Here is a 19,526-nt window from a genome sequence, read left to right as displayed (position 1 = left end):
CAACCTTATCGCACCCTTAATGGATATTCCATCACACCACAAACTCAGTCTGTTCGTAAACGCTCACTATGGGCTGGGAGACACGTTAATCTGAGTTTATAATCTGGAGCAGCTCTCCAATCTGTTCTTTAACAACCTGTCTGTTTCCTGTTGATTCATGTCTAGTCAAACTCCACTACGTCGCTCACTCGGATTTATTGGAGCATTTTTAGAAGATACATATTATACATATTATAATAAATATTTTGTGTGTAAAAAATATAAATACATTTTGTACAAGACTAAATCCAAAACAGAAACTAAAGAGTTGAACTGCATATGTATTTAATGCAATGACATGATTATGATCCCTTGTTTTGACTTCCTGCAAGTGATTCAAAGTCTACTTAGGATGATCAGAGAGGTGACAGGTTCTTCAGTTTGAGTCAGAGATCACAGCAGTGAGATAATATTATACTGCTCTGCCATATTATACTGCTCAGCTATATTATACTGCTCAGCTATACTATACTGCTCAGCTATATTATACTGCTCTGCTATATTATACTGCTCTGCCATATTATACTGCTCAGCTATATTATACTGCTCAGCTATACTATACTGCTCTGCTATATTATACTGCTCTGCTATATTATACTGCTCTGCTATATTATACTGCTCAGCCATATTATACTGCTCTGCTATATTATACTGCTCAGCTATATTATACTGCTCTGCCATATTATACTGCTCTGCCATATTATACTGCTCTGCCATATTATACTGCTCAGCCATATTATACTGCTCAGCTATATTATACTGCTCTGCCATATTATACTGCTCTGCCATATTATACTGCTCTGCCATATTATACTGCTCTGCTATATTATACTGCTCTGCTATATTATATTGCTCAGCTATATTATACTGCTCAGCTATAATATACTGCTCTGCTATATTATACTGCTCAGCCATATTATACTGCTCTGCCATATTATACTGCTCAGCTATATTATACTGCTCTGCTATATTATACTGCTCAGCTATATTATACTGCTCTGCTATATTATACTGCTCAGCTATATTATACTGCTCAGCCATATTATACTGCTCAGCTATATTATACTGCTCAGCCATATTATACTGCTCAGCTATATTATACTGCTCAGCCATATTATACTGCTCAGCTATATTATACTGCTCTGCTATATTATACTGCTCAGCTATATTATACTGCTCAGCTATATTATACTGCTCTGCCATATTATACTGCTCTGCTATATTATACTGCTCAGCTATATTATACTGCTCTGCTATATTATACTGCTCAGCCATATTATACTGCTCTGCCATATTATACTGCTCAGCTATATTATACTGCTCAGCCATATTATACTGCTCTGCTATATTATACTGCTCAGCTATATTATACTGCTCAGCTATATTATACTGCTCAGCCATATTATACTGCTCTGCCATATTATACTGCTCTGCCATATTATACTGCTCTGCCATATTATACTGCTCAGCCATATTATACTGCTCTGCTATATTATACTGCTCAGCCATATTATACTGCTCAGCTATATTATACTGCTCAGCTATACTATACTGCTCTGCTATATTATACTGCTCAGCCATATTATACTGCTCTGCTATATTATACTGCTCAGCCATATTATACTGCTCTGATATATTATACTGCTCAGCCATATTATACTGCTCTGCCATATTATACTGCTCTGCTATATTATACTGCTCAGCCATATTATACTGCTCTGCCATATTATACTGCTCTGCCATATTATACTGCTCTGCCATATTATACTGCTCTGCCATATTATACTGCTCAGCCATATTATACTGCTCAGCTATATTATACTGCTCTGCTATACTATACTGCTCTGCCATATTATACTGCTCTGCCATATTATACTGCTCAGCCATATTATACTGCTCAGCTATATTATACTGCTCAGCCATATTATACTGCTCAGCTATAATATACTGCTCTGCTATATTATACTGCTCAGCCATATTATACTGCTCAGCTATATTACACTGCTCAGCTATATTATACTGCTCAGCTATACTATACTGCTCTGCTATATTATACTGCTCTGCTATATTATACTGCTCAGCCATATTATACTGCTCAGCCATATTATACTGCTCTGCTATATTATACTGCTCAGCTATACTATACTGCTCTGCTATATTATACTGCTCTGCTATATTATACTGCTCAGCCATATTATACTGCTCAGCCATATTATACTGCTCTGCTATATTATACTGCTCTGCCATATTATACTGCTCTGCCATATTATACTGCTCTGCCATATTATACTGCTCTGCCATATTATACTGCTCTGCCATATTATACTGCTCAGCCATATTATACTGCTCTGCCATATTATACTGCTCTGCCATATTATACTGCTCTGCCATATTATACTGCTCTGCCATATTATACTGCTCTGCCATATTATACTGCTCTGCCATATTATACTGCTCAGCCATATTATACTGCTCTGCTATATTATACTGCTCAGCCATATTATACTGCTCAGCTATATTATACTGCTCTGCTATATTATACTGCTCTGCTATATTATACTGCTCTGCTATATTATACTGCTCTGCTATATTATACTGCTCAGCTATATTATACTGCTCTGCTATATTATACTGCTCAGCTATATTATACTGCTCAGCCATATTATACTGCTCTGCTATATTATACTGCTCAGCTATATTATACTGCTCAGCTATATTATACTGCTCAGCTATATTATACTGCTCAGCTATATTATACTGCTCTGCCATATTATACTGCTCAGCCATATTATACTGCTCTGCCATATTATACTGCTCTGCCATATTATACTGCTCTGCCATATTATACTGCTCTGCCATATTATACTGCTCAGCCATATTATACTGCTCAGCTATATTATACTGCTCAGCTATACTATACTGCTCTGCTATATTATACTGCTCAGCTATATTATACTGCTCTGCCATATTATACTGCTCAGCTATATTATACTGCTCAGCCATATTATACTGCTCAGCTATATTATACTGCTCTGCTATATTATACTGCTCTGCTATATTATACTGCTCAGCCATATTATACTGCTCAGCCATATTATACTGCTCTGCTATATTATACTGCTCAGCTATATTATACTGCTCAGCTATACTATACTGCTCTGCTATATTATACTGCTCAGCTATATTATACTGCTCTGCCCGTCTGTAGAGGTGGAGGACAGACTCCTAAGACCAGGGTGTTGACATAGAACAGAAAAAAAGAGAAAAGATGTGGTCACCCTCTTCTTCAATTTAGAAAGGGAAAGTATCTGTCTGGCATGTGGACTTAGATAGGTGGGCAAGAGAGAGTGAAAGAGAGCAATAGAGAGAGTGAAAAACCTCACACACTCTCAGAGGGGTGGGCTTCACTGAACGTTAAGGCAATGAAAAAGTGAGATGGCAAAGGAAGTCATTTTTTCTTGTCTCATAACAATGAACTCACTGCTCGGTGTCTATGGCATCACAGCCAGGACAAACATAACAATGTAGATCTCATTCTCTCACAGTGTTTCCTGAATTTTACAAGCCCCTTGTTTTACCATGACAGGACACTTTCACAGGATAGCTTCTGTTACTGACAGACTGGCCCATTAGGACATAATTTCCTAGATCAACCCTATTGCCCTAATATGTAATGACCAGTATTATAGGATTTAGGTCAATTCTTGCAATTTCGCTCATCAAAATTAGAATCTAAACAGGTTCTGAATGTTGTTGTTTTTATGTGGTACCAGAGTTTGGTTTAGTCAAATGAATCTTGTAAAACAAATATGTTTAAATTCCATTGATATTATGTTATTATAGACCCAGTGCAGTCAATAAATACGTATTTTCCTGTGATTTATGTACACTATGAGGTTGTAATAATACTGTGAAATTGTGAAAATTATGATAATGCCCTTTCAGTGTAAGAGCTGTTTGAAAAGACCTCCTGAAATTTCAGCCTGTTTTGGTGGAATGGAGTTTGGCCTTCCATGGTGACATCACCAAGAGGTAAATTAGTTCGTAGACCAATAAGAAAGAGAGTTCCAAACCTCTCTGCCAATAACAACAAGTAATACGAGTTAGTTACATAAGGATGTTTAACTCAGATCTCCCCATTCTCTATGATGGACTTCTACTCATGTCAAGGTTACTACTAAAATGGTACAAGTTGGCATTTGGCATAGCAGAATAAAGCTTGTTAAACAACCCTATATTGTTTAAATCAAATCAACATCCCAAAAATGTTCTTGCCAAAACCTAGATGGGTCTGTTTATAGTGAATTATTGTGTCGTTATAGGAACATGTGTTATTTTAGTACTTGAATGCTCACATGCTTCCTCACATTCTGTAGCAAGATAGACTTGTCCTCATGCATACCGTAGGCCAACGTCCCCTTAGGAGTGTCTAGCGAGACCACAGCCTTATTCCTGGTGGTTGCAATGTGTTGTAGCCTACCTTGTGAGAGTTTAAGTACACTGAGAGGGAGTCTTGGTATATATAAACAGAGAGGGAGTCTTGGTATATATAAACAGAGAGGGAGTCTTGGTATACATCAACAGAGAGGGAGTCTTGGTATATATAAACAGAGAGGGAGTCTTGGTATATATAAACAGACAGGGAGTCTTGGTATATATAAACAGAGAGGGAGTCTTGGTATATATAAACAGAGAGGGAGTCTTGGTATATATAAACAGAGAGGGAGTCTTGGTATATATAAACAGAGAGGGAGTCTTGGTATATATAAACAGAGAGGGAGTCTTGGTATATATAAACAGACAGGGAGTCTTGGTATATATAAACAGACAGGGAGTCTTGGTATATATAAACAGAGAGGGAGTCTTGGTATATATAAACAGACAGGGAGTCTTGGTATATATAAACAGACAGGGAGTCTTGGTATATATAAACAGAGAGGGAGTCTTGGTATATATAAACAGAGAGGGAGTCTTGGTATATATAAACAGACAGGGAGTCTTGGTATATATAAACAGACAGGGAGTCTTGGTATATATAAACAGACAGGAGTCTTGGTATATATAAACAGAGAGGGAGTCTTGGTATATATAAACAGACAGGGAGTCTTGGTATATATAAACAGAGAGGGAGTCTTGGTATATATAAACAGACAGGGAGTCTTGGTATATATAAACAGACAGGGAGTCTTGGTATATATAAACAGAGAGGGAGTCTTGGTATATATAAACAGACAGGGAGTCTTGGTATATATAAACAGAGAGGGAGTCTTGGTATATATAAACAGAGAGGGAGTATTGGTATATATAAACAGACAGGGAGTCTTGGTATATATAAACAGACAGGGAGTCTTGGTATATATAAACAGAGAGGGAGTCTTGGTATATATAAACAGACAGGGAGTCTTGGTATATATAAACAGAGAGGGAGTCTTGGTATATATAAACAGACAGGGAGTCTTGGTATATATAAACAGACAGGGAGTCTTGGTATATATAAACAGAGAGGGAGTCTTGGTATATATAAACAGAGAGGGAGTCTTGGTATATATAAACAGACAGGGAGTCTTGGTATATATAAACAGACAGGGAGTCTTGGTATATATAAACAGAGAGGGAGTCTTGGTATATATAAACAGGAAAGCCACTAAATATTAGCAGACCAACCAGCCGGCGAGTCAAGCAACAATCACAACCTGCACAGGAGGACTGCTTATCCAAATTCTCTGTCTGCTGTTGTCATATAAACTCTCTGCAGATTTCTCTGTTATATAACTGTACAATATATACATATAATAATCACGCCATACAGTGCATTCAGAAAGTATTCACACCCCTTGACTTTTTCCACATTTTGTAGTTACAGCCGGAATGTAAAATGGATTACGTTGAGATCTTGTGTCACTGGCCAACACACAATACCCCATAATGTCAAAGTGGAATTATGTGTTTAGAATTATTATTATTTTTTAATTAAAAATGAAAAGCTGAAATGTTTTAAATCAATAAGTATTAAGTAAGTATTGTTATGACAATCCTAAATAAGTTCAGCAGTTTAAAATGTGTAACATAATAATAAGTTCCATGAACTCTCTCTGTGCAATAATGAATGACTACCTCATCTCTGTACCCCACACATCTGTAAGGTCCCTCATCTCTGTACCCCACACATCTGTAAGGTCCCTCATCTCTGTACCCCACACATCTGTAAGGTCCCTCATCTCTGTACCCCACACATCTGTAAGGTCCCTCATCTCTGTACCCCACACATCTGTAAGGTCCCTCATCTCTGTACCCCACACATCTGTAAGGTCCCTCAGTAGAGCAGTGAATTACAAATACAGATTCAACCACAAAAGCCAGGGAAGTTTTCCAATGCCTCGAAAAGAATGGCAGGGAAGTTTTCCAATGCCTCGAAAAGAAAGCCAGGGAAGTTTTCCAATGCCTCGAAAAGAAAGCCAGGGAAGTTTTCCAATGCCTCGAAAAGAATGGCAGGGAAGTTTTCCAATGCCTCGAAAAGAATGGCAGGGAAGTTTTCCAATGCCTCGAAAAGAATGTCAGGGAAGTTTTCCAATGCCTCGAAAAGAATGGCAGGGAAGTTTTCCAATGCCTCGAAAAGAATGGCAGGGAAGTTTTCCAATGCCTCGAAAAGAATGGCAGGGAAGTTTTCCAATTCCTCGAAAAGAATGGCAGGGAAGTTTTCCAATGCCTCGAAAAGAATGGCAGGGAAGTTTTCCAATGCCTCGAAAAGAATGGCAGGGAAGTTTTCCAATGCGTCGAAAAGAATGCCAGGGAAGTTTTCCAATGCCTCGAAAAGAATGGCAGGGAAGTTTTCCAATGCCTCGAAAAGAATGGCAGGGAAGTTTTCCAATGCCTCGAAAAGAATGGCAGGGAAGTTTTCCAATGCCTCGAAAAGAATGGCAGGGAAGTTTTCCAATGCCTCAAAAAAAGAATGCCAGGAAGTTTTCCAATGCCTCGAAAAGAATGGCAGGGAAGTTTTCCAATGCCTCGAAAAGAATGGCAGGGAAGTTTTCCAATGCCTCGAAAAGAATGGCAGGGAAGTTTTCCAATGCGTCGAAAAGAATGCCAGGGAAGTTTTCCAATGCCTCGAAAAGAATGGCAGGAAGTTTTCCAATGCCTCGAAAAGAATGGCAGGGAAGTTTTCCAATGCCTCGAAAAGAATGGCAGGGAAGTTTTCCAATGCCTCGAAAAGAATGGCAGGGAAGTTTTCCAATGCCTCGAAAAGAATGGCAGGGAAGTTTTCCAATGCCTCGAAAAGAATGGCAGGGAAGTTTTCCAATGCCTCGAAAAGAATGGCAGGGAAGTTTTCCAATGCCTCGAAAAGAATGGCAGGGAAGTTTTCCAATGCCTCGAAAAGAATGGCAGGGAAGTTTTCCAATGCCTCGAAAAGAATGGCAGGGAAGTTTTCCAATGCCTCGAAAAGAATGCCAGGGAAGTTTTCCAATGCCTCGAAAAGAATGGCAGGGAAGTTTTCCAATGCCTCGAAAAGAATGGCAGGGAAGTTTTCCAATGCCTCGAAAAGAATGGCAAATATTGGTAGTTGCCGGAGAGGAAGGAAACCTCTCAGAGATTTCACCATGAGACCAATGGTGACTTTAAAACAGCTACAGAGTAGAGGAGAAAACTGAGGATGGATCTACAACATTGTAGTTACTCCATCATACCAACCTACTGTAAATGACAGAGTGAAAAGAAGGAAGCCTGTACAGAATACAAATACTCAAAAACATACATCCTGTTTGCAATAAGGCACTAAAGAAATACTGCAAAGAATGTGGCAAATAAATTAACTTTATGTCCTGAATACAAAACGTTATGTTGGGGCAAATCAAACACAACAAATCACTGAGTACCACTCTTCATATTTTCAAGTGTGGTGGTGGCTGCATCATGTTGTGGGTATGCTTGTCATTGGACTCAGGAGTAAAAAAAAATACAAATGAAACGGAATAAAGCTAAGCACAAGCAGAATACTAGAGGAAACCTGGTTCAGTCTGCTTTCCAACAGACACTGGGAGACAAATTCACCTTTCAGCAGGACAATTACCTTAAACACAAATATACACTGGAGTTGCTTACCAAGATGACGTTGAATGTTCCTGAGTTGCCTAATTACGGTTTTGACTTAAATCGGCTTGAAAATCTATGGCAAGACTTGAAAATAGCTGTCGAGCAATGCTCAACAATCAACTTGACAGGTTGAAGAATTAAAAAAAGAATAATGTGCAAATATTGTACAATCCAGATGTGCAAAGCTCTTAAGAGACTTACCCAGAAAGACTCACAGCTGTAATCGCTGCCAAAGGTGATGCTAACACTCAGGGGTGTGAATACTTAAGTAAATTAGATATTTCTTTATTTCATTTTCAATAAATTTGCAAAAAAATCTAAAACATGTTTTCACTTTATCATTATGTGGTATTGTGTGTAGATGGGTGAGAATTCTATGTTTTTTACTAGATTACTTGTAGTTTTTCATGTTGTTTGTCTGTAATTTTTGTAATGACTTGGTGTTCTTTATCTTGGCCAGGACGCTCTTGAAAAAGAGGTTTTAAATCTCAATGAGCTGGTTAAATAAAGGTTAAATCATATAAATAAATGAAAGTATAAAAAGTATATTTAATCCATTTTGAATTCAGGCTGTAACACAACAAAATGTGGAATATGGTTAGGGGTGAATCCTTTCTGAAGGCCCTGTGTATAGATTTTTAAAACAAATAACTGCAATTTGTCAAATTACTTACTAGTGACACATATCTGAGGTTTGTTTTAATGCTTAAAAACGTAATGTTTAAAAACAAGTATTTCCTATAATCTTCTAATGTTTGTTCTCTGCAAGTCTCTGAAGAGCTTCCCTAACAAGGGGTTAAATACTGGTCCATCTCTGAAGAGCTTCCCTAACAAGGGGTTAAATACTGGTCCATCTCTGAAGAGCTTCCCTAACAAGGGGTTAAATACTGGTCCATCTCTGAAGAGCTTCCCTAACAAGGGGTTAAATACTGGTCCATCTCTGAAGAGCTTCCCTAACAAGGGGTTAAATACTGGTCCATCTCTGAAGAGCTTCCCTAACAAGGGGTTAAATACTGGTCCATCTCTGAAGAGCTTCCCTAACAAGGGGTTAAATACTGGTCCATCTCTGAAGAGCTTCCCTAACAAGGGGTTAAATACTTGTAATCTCAGTTGGACTTGTCTTTAAGGGTTCGTGCAGTCTGTTCGCACTGCACAGGAGGCTGGGTCTGAGTAAGTGTTGGGCACTGCAGTACCTGTTTGCTTCCACCCGCTGTGTTCCCAGCATGCCATACTCAGCTCTCAGCAGCAGATCGGCTCTCAATCTCTTACCCATGAGGAGGGGCAGACTGGCACAGAGACTGGCATAGATCTTACATAAAATTAGTTAAGCAAACAAGGCTCTTTCGATCATCGACAGCTGAACTGATTTGAAGGGAGACAAGGCCTTTAGGCCTAAATGTGTGTTTCTGTTTGCGTTGTTACTGTTTGTACTGTAGGGGTCAAAGGGGAAAGAAATCTGTTCTACAGCCACTTCAAGTAAACCAATGAGGCTTGTGGGTTTGGGCTGTTCTGCTGCTAGTGCAGTTTCATGGGTAAGAGTAGGCCAACTCAGAGGCCAGCCATCTTGCCCCCCACCACCCCACCTGCCACAACCCCCCAACCCACTCCACACCATGTGGCTCTTGTTGTCTGGAGGACAAGGTTGCTGTGGGAAAGAAGCAGACGTGGGCCGAGGCAGGGGGGGAGCCCCCCACACAGTTCAGCTCTGCCAGCTATTATGCCCACTGTAGATAGACCCCGCATCTCCCACCTGCCAGACCAGACAGACAGACCTCCTTAAAAACCATCTCCAAGGACAGCTTACAGGCAGTACAGTACAGTAGACACACACACAGCAAGGTCATTAGACCAGCTCACCTCTAAGTAGCCCACTATTCAGGATGAGTTGAGGTTCAGAGCTGTTTTTCTGCTGACATACTAAAACTATTCCTCTTGTTTTGTCTGTTTCTAAACATCCTAATCTGGTTGGGAGTTTTTTTTAATGACCAGAAATATACATGTTCTGGAGAGATGTACTGTAATACACAATCTATTCACAACCATATATGAGTATAACCAGCCAGACAGAGAGATAGCTATACTTTGGCTGGCTTATTTCACAGGTGGTCGTAGTTGTATGTGTGTGTGTGTGTGTGTGTGTGTGTGTGTGTGTGTGTGGGTCTGTGGGGTGAGTGAGGACATCTCCTGGCTCTGCTGATGATAACGAGGGGGAGGCCAGGCTGAGGAATGGAGGGAGGAGAGAGGGGAGGGGGAGGGGGAGGAGAAGAGAGAGAGTGGGATGAGGGAGAGGGGGAGGAGGAAGGGGAGGATAAGAGGGAGAGTGGGATGAGGCAGAGGGGGGAGGAGGAGGGGGAGGATAAGAGGGAGAGGAATAGAGGAGGGAGGGGCAGGAGGAGAAGAGAGAGAGTGGGATGAGGGAGAGGGGAGGAGGAGAGAGGAGAAGAGAGGAGAGGAGCAGGGAGAGGAGAAAAGAGAGAAGTAGAGAAGGGAGGGGAGGGATGAGAGAAGGATAGAGCCGGGAGAGGAGAGGAGAAGAGAGGAGAGAGTAGGGAGAGGAGGGATGATAGGATGATAGAGGAGGGAGAGGAGGAGAGAGGAGAGGAGCGAGAGAAGAGGAGAGATAAGGGGGTGGAGGGGAGAGGAAAGGAGAGAGGAAAGGTGGGAGATGAGAGGAGGAAGGGAGAGGAGGATAGAGGAGAGGAGCGAGAGAAGAGAAGGAGAGATAAGGGGGTGGAGGGGAGAGGAAAGGAGAGAGGAAAGGTGGGAGATGAGAGGAGAGAGGAGAGGAGAGGACAGAGGAGAGGAGGAAGGGAGAGGAGGATAGAGGAGGAAGTGGAGAGGACAGAAAAGGGAGACTAGGGAGGGAGACAAGGGGAGATGAGAGGAGGAGAGGAGAGAAGAGAGGGTGGAGGAGAGAGGAGAGGAGGGAGGAGAGAGGAGTAAGTAGAGAGGAAAGGAGGGAGGAGAGTAGAAGAGAGAGGAGAAGAGGAGGGAGGAGAGGAGGGAGGTGGGAGGAGAGTAGAGGAGGGAGGAGGGAGGAGAGACGAGAGTAGAGGAGGGAGAGGCGGAGAGCCTCTGTCTGCCCTGGGGCGCTCTGGCACCTCCTAATTAAAAGCAGCCAGGCTGTAGGGCAGGGCAGACAGATGCTTGTCACGCCAAGGCACACACACACTTACAGTACAGGCACACAGAGACCGGTACACAACAGACAGCGAGAAATACACATGCACACAGACAGAGATAGACACAAGTATTCACATACAGTACAGGCACGCACATGGTCACACACAGACATCCGTGTATACAAGTATGTACATAGCGCCCCCACCCACACTCTAAAACATGCACTCACACAGTCTGGCCCGTAGCAGGTGCTCTGTGTCTATCAGATACTGTACAGGTTGGACCATCCTAGTCTAGTGGCTAGCCTTGTCCCGTGTCAATCTTCAGACTGTCACTGTGTCTCTCTGATCATGGGAATGTATTGTTAGCATGTCTCTCTGAGCATGGGAATGTACTGTATAGTAATCTGCTTTCATGAACCAGACCCATACAAGTTGCTGTGTGTCTGGGGTGGGTGGGAAGATCACTGCAGCCTTCCGAAGTACAGCACACACTACAGCCCACACTACAGCCCACACTACAGCCCACACACTACAGCCCACACTACAGCCCACACACTACAGCCCACACACTACAGCCCACACTACAGCCCACACACTACAGCCCACACTACAGCCCACACTACAGCCCACACACTACAGCCCACACTACAGCCCACACACTACAGCCCACACTACAGCCCACACACTACAGCCCACACACTACAGCCCACACTACAGCCCACACACTACAGCCCACACTACAGCCCACACACTACAGCCCACACACTACAGCCCACACTACAGCCCACACTACAGCCCACACACTACAGCCCACACTACAGCCCACACACTACAGCCCACACTACAGCCCACACACTACAGCCCACACACTACAGCCCACACTACAGCCCACACACTACAGCCCACACTACAGCCCACACACTACAGCCCACACACTACAGCCCACACACTACAGCCCACACACTACAGCCCACACTACAGCCCACACACTACAGCCCACACACTACAGCCCACACTACAGCCCACACACTCATGTCTTCTTTAACCGGACATCCCTTCCCTCCCCATGTCCCGCATCACACAGGTCGGTAGACCCACTTCTTCAACACAGATCTCCGAAAGACATATCAAATGATGTGGTCTAATTTTCTGTTCTTCCAGCGCTCCGTCTGTTGTTGTCTTGTTGATTTACTTTGAGTTCATTTCACTTGATCGTCTGAGAGTCGTGACTGTGCAGGCTAGGAGAGGCTAGGTGGAAAGTGAGCTCTGCTTAGGGGGTTGCCAGTGGTTACCAGGACTATTTATGATGAGCTCGCTTGTCCACACAGGAAACTCCTACATAACTAACAGTAGAAAGATTCTCTTCTCAAGGACTTTAACACCATCATGTCACATACGGTATGCTTTGTGTTCAAGACAATTACTGTACAACATTCATATTTGAGGTTTGATATTCTAGTTCAGATAAAATGATCATAAGTAGTTTACTGTAAATCCCTAAACTGATCCATGATGTTTTTGTTGTTGTTGTTTGGCAGTATAAAGACTTGGTTCACACCAGCATATTACCAGTATGTCATTTTAGATTCCTTTAGCATTGGGGGAAAGACGGTGTGAGTCGAGGACAAGGATTGGAGGGAAACGGTGATTGACTAAGCCATACACTATTGCATGTCAGTCTATTCAATCTTTAGAGCAAGTAGAGAGAGAGAGAGAGAGAGAGAGAGTGTGAGATGGAGAGGGAGAGAGAAGAGGCAAGAGAGAGAGAGAGAGTGTGAGATGGAGAGGGAGAGAGAAGAGGCAAGAGAGAGAGAGAGAGAGAGATGACATTTGAAATGTGTCTATTCTTTTAAAACTTGTGAGTGTAATGTTTACTGTTATTTTTTTTATTGGTTATTTCACTTGTTTATTATCTATTTCACTTGCTTTGGCAATTTGAATTGAATTGAGAAGGAGAGAGAGTAGGCAAGAGGGAGAGAGAGAGGAGGCAAGAGGGAGGGAGAGAGAGAGAGAGAGAGTAGGCAAGAGGGAGGAGAGAGAGAGAGAGAGAGAGAGAGAGAGAGAGAGAGTAGGCAAGAGGGAGAGAGAGAGAGAGGAGGCAAGAGGGAGAGAGGGAGAGAGAGAGTAGGCAAGAGGGAGAGAGAGAGAGAGGAGGCAAGAGGGAGAGAGAGAGAGAGGAGGCAAGAGGGAGAGAGGGAGATAGAGAGAGAGAAGGCAAGAGGGAGAGAGAGAGAGAGAGAGAGAGAGAGAGAGAGAGTAGGCAAGAGGGAGAGAGAGAGAGAGAGGAGGCAAGAGGGAGGGAGACAGAGAGAGAGAGAGAGAAGGCAAGAGGGAGGGAGAGAGAGAGAGAGAGAGAGAGAGAGAGAGAGAGGAGGCAAGAGGGAGGGAGAGAGAGAGAGGGAGAGGAGGCAAGAGGGAGGGAGAGAGAGAGAGAGAGAGAGAGAGAGAGAGAGAGAGAGAAGGCAAGAGGGAGAGAGAGAGAGAGAGAGAGTAGGCAAGAGGGAGAGAGAGAGAGAGAGGAGGCAAGAGGGAGGGAGAGAGAGAGAGAGAGAGAGAGAAGGCTAGGGGAGGGAGGGAGAGAGAGAGAGAGAGAGAGAGAGAGAGAGAGAGAGGAGGCAAGAGGGAGGGAGAGAGAGAGAGAGAGAGAGGAGGCAAGAGGGAGAGAGAGAGAGAGAGAGAGAGAGAGAGAGAGAAGGCAAGAGGGAGAGAGAGAGAGAAGGCAAGAGGGAGAGAGAGAGAGAGAGAGAGAGAAGGCAAGAAGGAGAGTGTGAGAGTGAGAGAGTGAGAGAGAGAGAGAAAGATAGCTAAATTTAAATTGAATAGAGAGAAGGGGAGAGAGATAGGTTGTGTGTGTGTGTGTGTGTGTGTGTGTGTGTGTGTGTGTGTGTGTGTGTGTGTGTGTGTGTGTGTGTGTGTGTGTGTGTGTGTGTGTGTGTGTGTGAGGAACAGAAATAGATAGAGGGACAGAAAGAGAGGGAGGGTGAGACCTCTGGGTGTGTGAGTGTATGCCTGACGATTTGAAAACGGTGTTTGTTCGTGAGTAACACAGAGTACACAAATCCCCCAAACTTGCTTTTTTGGCAGTGATCAGACCTCCCACCCACGACACCCTCTTCAAGCCTCCTCCCACCCTCTTCAAGCCTCCTCCCACCCTCTTCAAGTCTCCTCCCACCCTTTTCAAGTATCCTCCCACTTCCTCTGTTCAGCTGCTTTGCTCTGTGATGGCTGCTTACTCACACACAACACAACCTGATGAGGAGGTGGAAGAGGATGGTACTCATACATGACCACGATCACACACTCACACACACTGCAGAGACAGCCCCTTAAAGCCCGCAGACCATGAGCTAGTTTCTCGTCATGTTACTGTGACAGGGCCACAAGGCCTAAGCAGGCATTAAAACGCTATAGGACAGGGCCACAGGGCCTCAGCAGGCATTATAACACTATAGGACAGGGCCTCAGCAGGCACTATAACACTATAGGACAGGGCCTCAGCAGGCATTATAACACAATAGGACAGGGCCTCAGCAGGCATTATAACACTATAAGACAGGGCCTCAGCAGGCATTACAACACTATAGGACAGGGCCACAGGGCCACAGCAGGCACTATAACACTATAGGACAGGGCCTCAGCAGGCATTACAACACTATAGGACAGGGCCTCAGCAGGCATTACAACACTATAGGACAGGGCCTCAGCAGGCATTACAACACTATAGGACAGGGCCTCAGCAGGCATTATAACACAATAGGACAGGGCCTCAGGGTATCATTTATCTGTCCACTATGGGACTATGGATGATAATTTATCTGTCCAATATGGGACTATGGATGATAATTTATCTGTCCACTATGGGACTATGGATGATAATTAGCTGTCCACTATGGGACTATGGATGATAATTAGCTGTCCACTACGGGACTATGGATGATAATTTATCTGTCCACTATGGGACTATGGATGATAATTTAGCTGTCCACTATGGGACTATGGATGATAATTAGCTGTCCACTACGGGACTATGGATGATAATTTATCTGTCCACTATGGGACTATGGATGATAATTAGCTGTCCACTACGGGACTATGGATGATAATTTATCTGTCCACTATGGGACTATGGATGATAATTTAGCTGTCCACTATGGGACTATGGATGATAATTAGCTGTCCACTACGGGACTATGGATGATAATTTAGCTGTCCACTATGGGACTATGGATGATAATTTAGCTGCCATTATTACACCTCAGTATTGTATGAATGGATTATCGTGTAGCTTGTACTGGTATTGTTAAATGACCGTCTAGATCAGGGTGGACAAACATTTTGGTTCGAGGGACACTTTGGGATTTTGAAATTCAACGGAGGGACGCATTTTTGGGGGGACCAATTGTTCGTTAAAATCAATTTTCAGGGGCCTCCCGAGTAGCGCAGCGGTCTAAGGCACTGCATCGCAGTGCTAGAGGCGTCACTACAGACCCGGGTTCGATCCCAGGCTGTGTCACAGCTGACTGTGACCGGGAGACCCATGAGGCGGCGCACAATTGGCCCAGCGTCGTCCGGTTAGGGGAGGGTTTGGCCCAGCGTCGTCCGGGTTAGGAGAGGGTTTGGCCCAGCGTCGTCCGGTTAGGAGAGGGTTTGGCCCAGCGTCGTCCGGGTTAGGAGAGGGTTTGGCCCAGCGTCGTCCGGTTAGGAGAGGGTTTGGCAGGCTGAGATTTCCTTGTCCCACCGCGCTCTAGCTACTCCTGTGGCGGGCCAGGCACATGCACGCTGACGTGGTCGCCAGGTGTACGGTGTTTCCTCCGACACATTGGTGCGGCTGGGTTGGATGGGCATTGTGTCAAGAAGCAGTGTGGCTTGGCTGGGATGGGTTTCGGAGGACACACGGCTCTCGACCTTTGCCTCTCCCGAGTCCGTACGGGAGTTGCAGCGATAGGACAAGACTGTAACTACTACAAATTGGATACCATGAAATTGGGGAGAAAAAAAGTGTAAAAATAAGTATTTAAAAAAAAAATATATGTCTTGCGGGATGGATTGAAGTGCCCGGCGGCCATACTTAGCCCACTTTGGTCTAGATTGTGGTTTTGCGTCAAAGGCAGGGGAGGGTAGAAAGAGACATGGCAGGGTTGTTGCCATGTGGGATGTTGGTACTCCACTGTAAACATGCCTGTCTGAGCATTGTACTGCCCGTTGCATTCCCACACACTAGAGCTGCGCACACACACGCGAAAGAGGCTGGCTGTGCCTGGGTTGTATTGTTAACACACTGATGTAAAAGTATCCGGAATGCTGTAACAAAACAACCTCTGGGATCAGGTTCAACTGTGATAAACCTTGTTGTCCCAGTGAGTGACTGAAATGAAAGAGCCCTGGTAGTTTTATTCAATAGACAGAGGTGTGGTGCGCTACGGTGGCACATGTTGGCTATCCACAATTATAAACTGGGTGGTTCGAGCCCTGAATGCTGATTGGCTGAAAGCCGTAGTATATCAGACCGTATACCATTGGTATGACAAAATGTGTATTTTTACTGTGCTAATTATGTTGGTAACCAGTTTATAATAGCAATAAGGCACCTCAGGGATTTGTGGTATATGGTCAATATACCATGGCTAAGGGCTGTATCCAGGCACTCCGCGTTGTGTCATTCATAAGAACAGCCCTTAGCCGTGGTATATTGACCATATACCACACCCCCTCGGGCCTTATTGCTTAAGTAACCCTTTTCGAGTGTTGACACACACACACACACCTTTCTCTGCAGGGTGGGTCTGCTGGTGTAATCATCATCAGATATCAATCATTGACTAATGACTGACATGTAGAGAGAATGAAGGAGCCCTGATCCAAACCCATTCTCACTTATGGTTTGAAAGGAAATCTCAGATCTACAACAGATGCAATGTGACGGGGGCACAATAATGCTAGATTAATAATTGAATCTGTCAGTCATCTGCCGACCTACATACCTAATATAGCCTGATATAGCCTGATATAACCTGATATAGCCTGATATAGCCTGATATAGCCTGATATAACCTGATATAGCCTGATATAGCTTGATATAGCCTGATATAACCTGATATAGCCTGATATAACCTGATATAGCCTGATATAACCTGATATAACCTGATATAGCCTGAAATAACCTGATATAGCCTGATATAACCTGATATAGCCTGATAGGGGATGTAATAGCCTGAATTAACCTGATAAAGCCTGATATAACCTGATATAGCATGATATAACCTAATATAGCCTGATATAGCCTGATATAACCTAATATAGCCTGAATTAACATCATATAACCTAATATAGCCTGATATAACCTAATATAGCCTGATATAACCTGATATAACCTGATATAACCTAATATAGCCTGATATAACCTAATATAGCCTGATATAGACTGATATAGCCTGATATAACCTGATATAGAATGATATAACCTAATAGGGCCTGATATAACCTGATATAACCTGATATAGAATGATATAACCTAATATAGCCTGATATAACCTGATATAGCCTGATATAACCTGATATAGCCTGATATAGAATGATATAACCTAATATAGCCTGATATAACCTGATATAATCTGATATAGCCTAATATAGCCTGATATAACCTGATATAGCCTGATATAGCCTGATATAGCCTTGACCATTGAGAGCCGGCCCGCTGGATTCTCTCTATTTCTGGGCATTTATACACGATTATGAGGGTGTAATGTTGTTGCAGGTGTTTAATAAAAATATATACATTTCTGTTATGTAAAATCTGTAAGATTTACTAAAATGTTGTTGTATAATTTTCTGATATAACTGTTTGAAAGTGCTATTCAGTCACTTTATTATTACAGTGCCCTTTTTCAAACCCGTTCCAGTATTCCATTGAAGATGCTCTTGAGGAAGTCTCAAGACAACAAGGAGATGTCACTGTCATGCCAAGGCATAATATTACCACAAGTGCATGCATGTGCATGATTGTGTGATGTAATTACTAAGACATTACATGCTTCTGACAAGAACCAACACACAACAGAGTGACTGCACTGCAATCTAGTCAACAAGTCATCATCAATTGTACTGCTTCCTTAGTACAGTTTGACTTTATAGTAAAGGAGAGACTTGTTGAAATGAGACCAGCCACAGTTTAGGCAGTAAGTGTGGGGTACATGCAGACTCTATAATGTAAAATAAACCCTGAGGATGTATCATAATGTGAACACTGAACTCTACTCACTTCAACAGACATCTTTACTAATGAGTTGGTGTGAAGGAAAGATGTTACTGACCTTTTAGCAGATAGGCGTTTTGTATTTGAGTTTCTTCCTCTCACGCTACTCTCAGTCCCTGTCTGTCAGGAAGCAGAGTCCTGTCCTCTGCGGCAGGCATGCGAAAGTGAGAGAGAAACAAAGAGAGGTAGACAGAGACAGAAGAGCTCGACTTTGCTCTGAAGGTGTGTCACTGATTTAGGAAGTGTGGGGAAATTGAACATTACCAACAGTTAAAATGTGAACACCCACCCACCTACCTACCAAAACCCCTCCCTCTCTCCAGGCCCAACTATTTGGCAGTGTTCCCCACACGTCCACCTGTGCTGTGTGGAGGGTAGGAGAGTGACGCACACACAGGCCAAGCCTACAAATCAACCTGCTCACACAGTAATGGCATTGGGGCTGGGCCTGGGACAAGAACTGGATTTGTTTGGGTTTATGATAAGGCTTGGTGCTATGGCCAGGTCTGTGGCTTGGGTTTGAAACAATAACTGGGGCTAGGGCTGGTTCTGAAACCCAGGTGGGTCTGGTCTGGGACTTTGGCTGGGAATAGAACTGGGGTATGTTTGGACTGGGGCTGGAACTGAAATAGAAGCTGAGACTGGGTCTCTAGAACTGGGACTGGGTCTCTAGAACTGGGACTGGGTTTGGGATTGGAGCTAAGGCTGAAATTGGTGCTCTGGAACTTGGGCTAGGACTGGGGTTGTCTAGGGTTGTGGTAGGGGCTCAATACAAAGCCCTTGCTGCCAGGAATTAAGCAATATAATATTACAAAGGCAAATAACAGTGAAGAAAGGCAATGACATAAGTGGGCTATCTTTCTTTTTATGTTGGGTCAGGGTGTGTGCTGTGGTGTGGTGGGCTATCTTTGTTTTTATGTTGGGTCAGGGTGTGTGCTGTGGTGTGGTGGGCTATCTGATTGTGTGATCGCGTTGGGTGTGTGCTGGTGTGTGTCGGTTGGTACCTGGTGGCAGGTAGAAAC

General features: G+C 43.3%; 1 protein-coding gene across 1 annotated transcript in view; it reads right to left on the bottom strand.

The window, feature by feature from the left end:
• Nucleotides 1–18,757, bottom strand: part of LOC115104753 (zinc finger and BTB domain-containing protein 7C) — a 36,115-nt gene extending 17,358 nt beyond the window's left edge. The window contains exon 1 of the mRNA XM_029626102.2: nucleotides 18,563–18,757. The gene's annotated coding sequence lies outside the window, so the exon portion shown is untranslated. The remainder of the gene's footprint in view (nucleotides 1–18,562) is intronic.
• Between the last annotated feature and the right edge of the window lie 769 nt (nucleotides 18,758–19,526).

The sequence above is a fragment of the Oncorhynchus nerka genome, linkage group LG22, assembly GCF_034236695.1.
Source record: "Oncorhynchus nerka isolate Pitt River linkage group LG22, Oner_Uvic_2.0, whole genome shotgun sequence".
In the NCBI taxonomy this organism is placed as follows: Eukaryota; Metazoa; Chordata; class Actinopteri; order Salmoniformes; family Salmonidae; genus Oncorhynchus; species Oncorhynchus nerka.
This window is presented reverse-complemented; position numbering and strand designations above follow the sequence as displayed.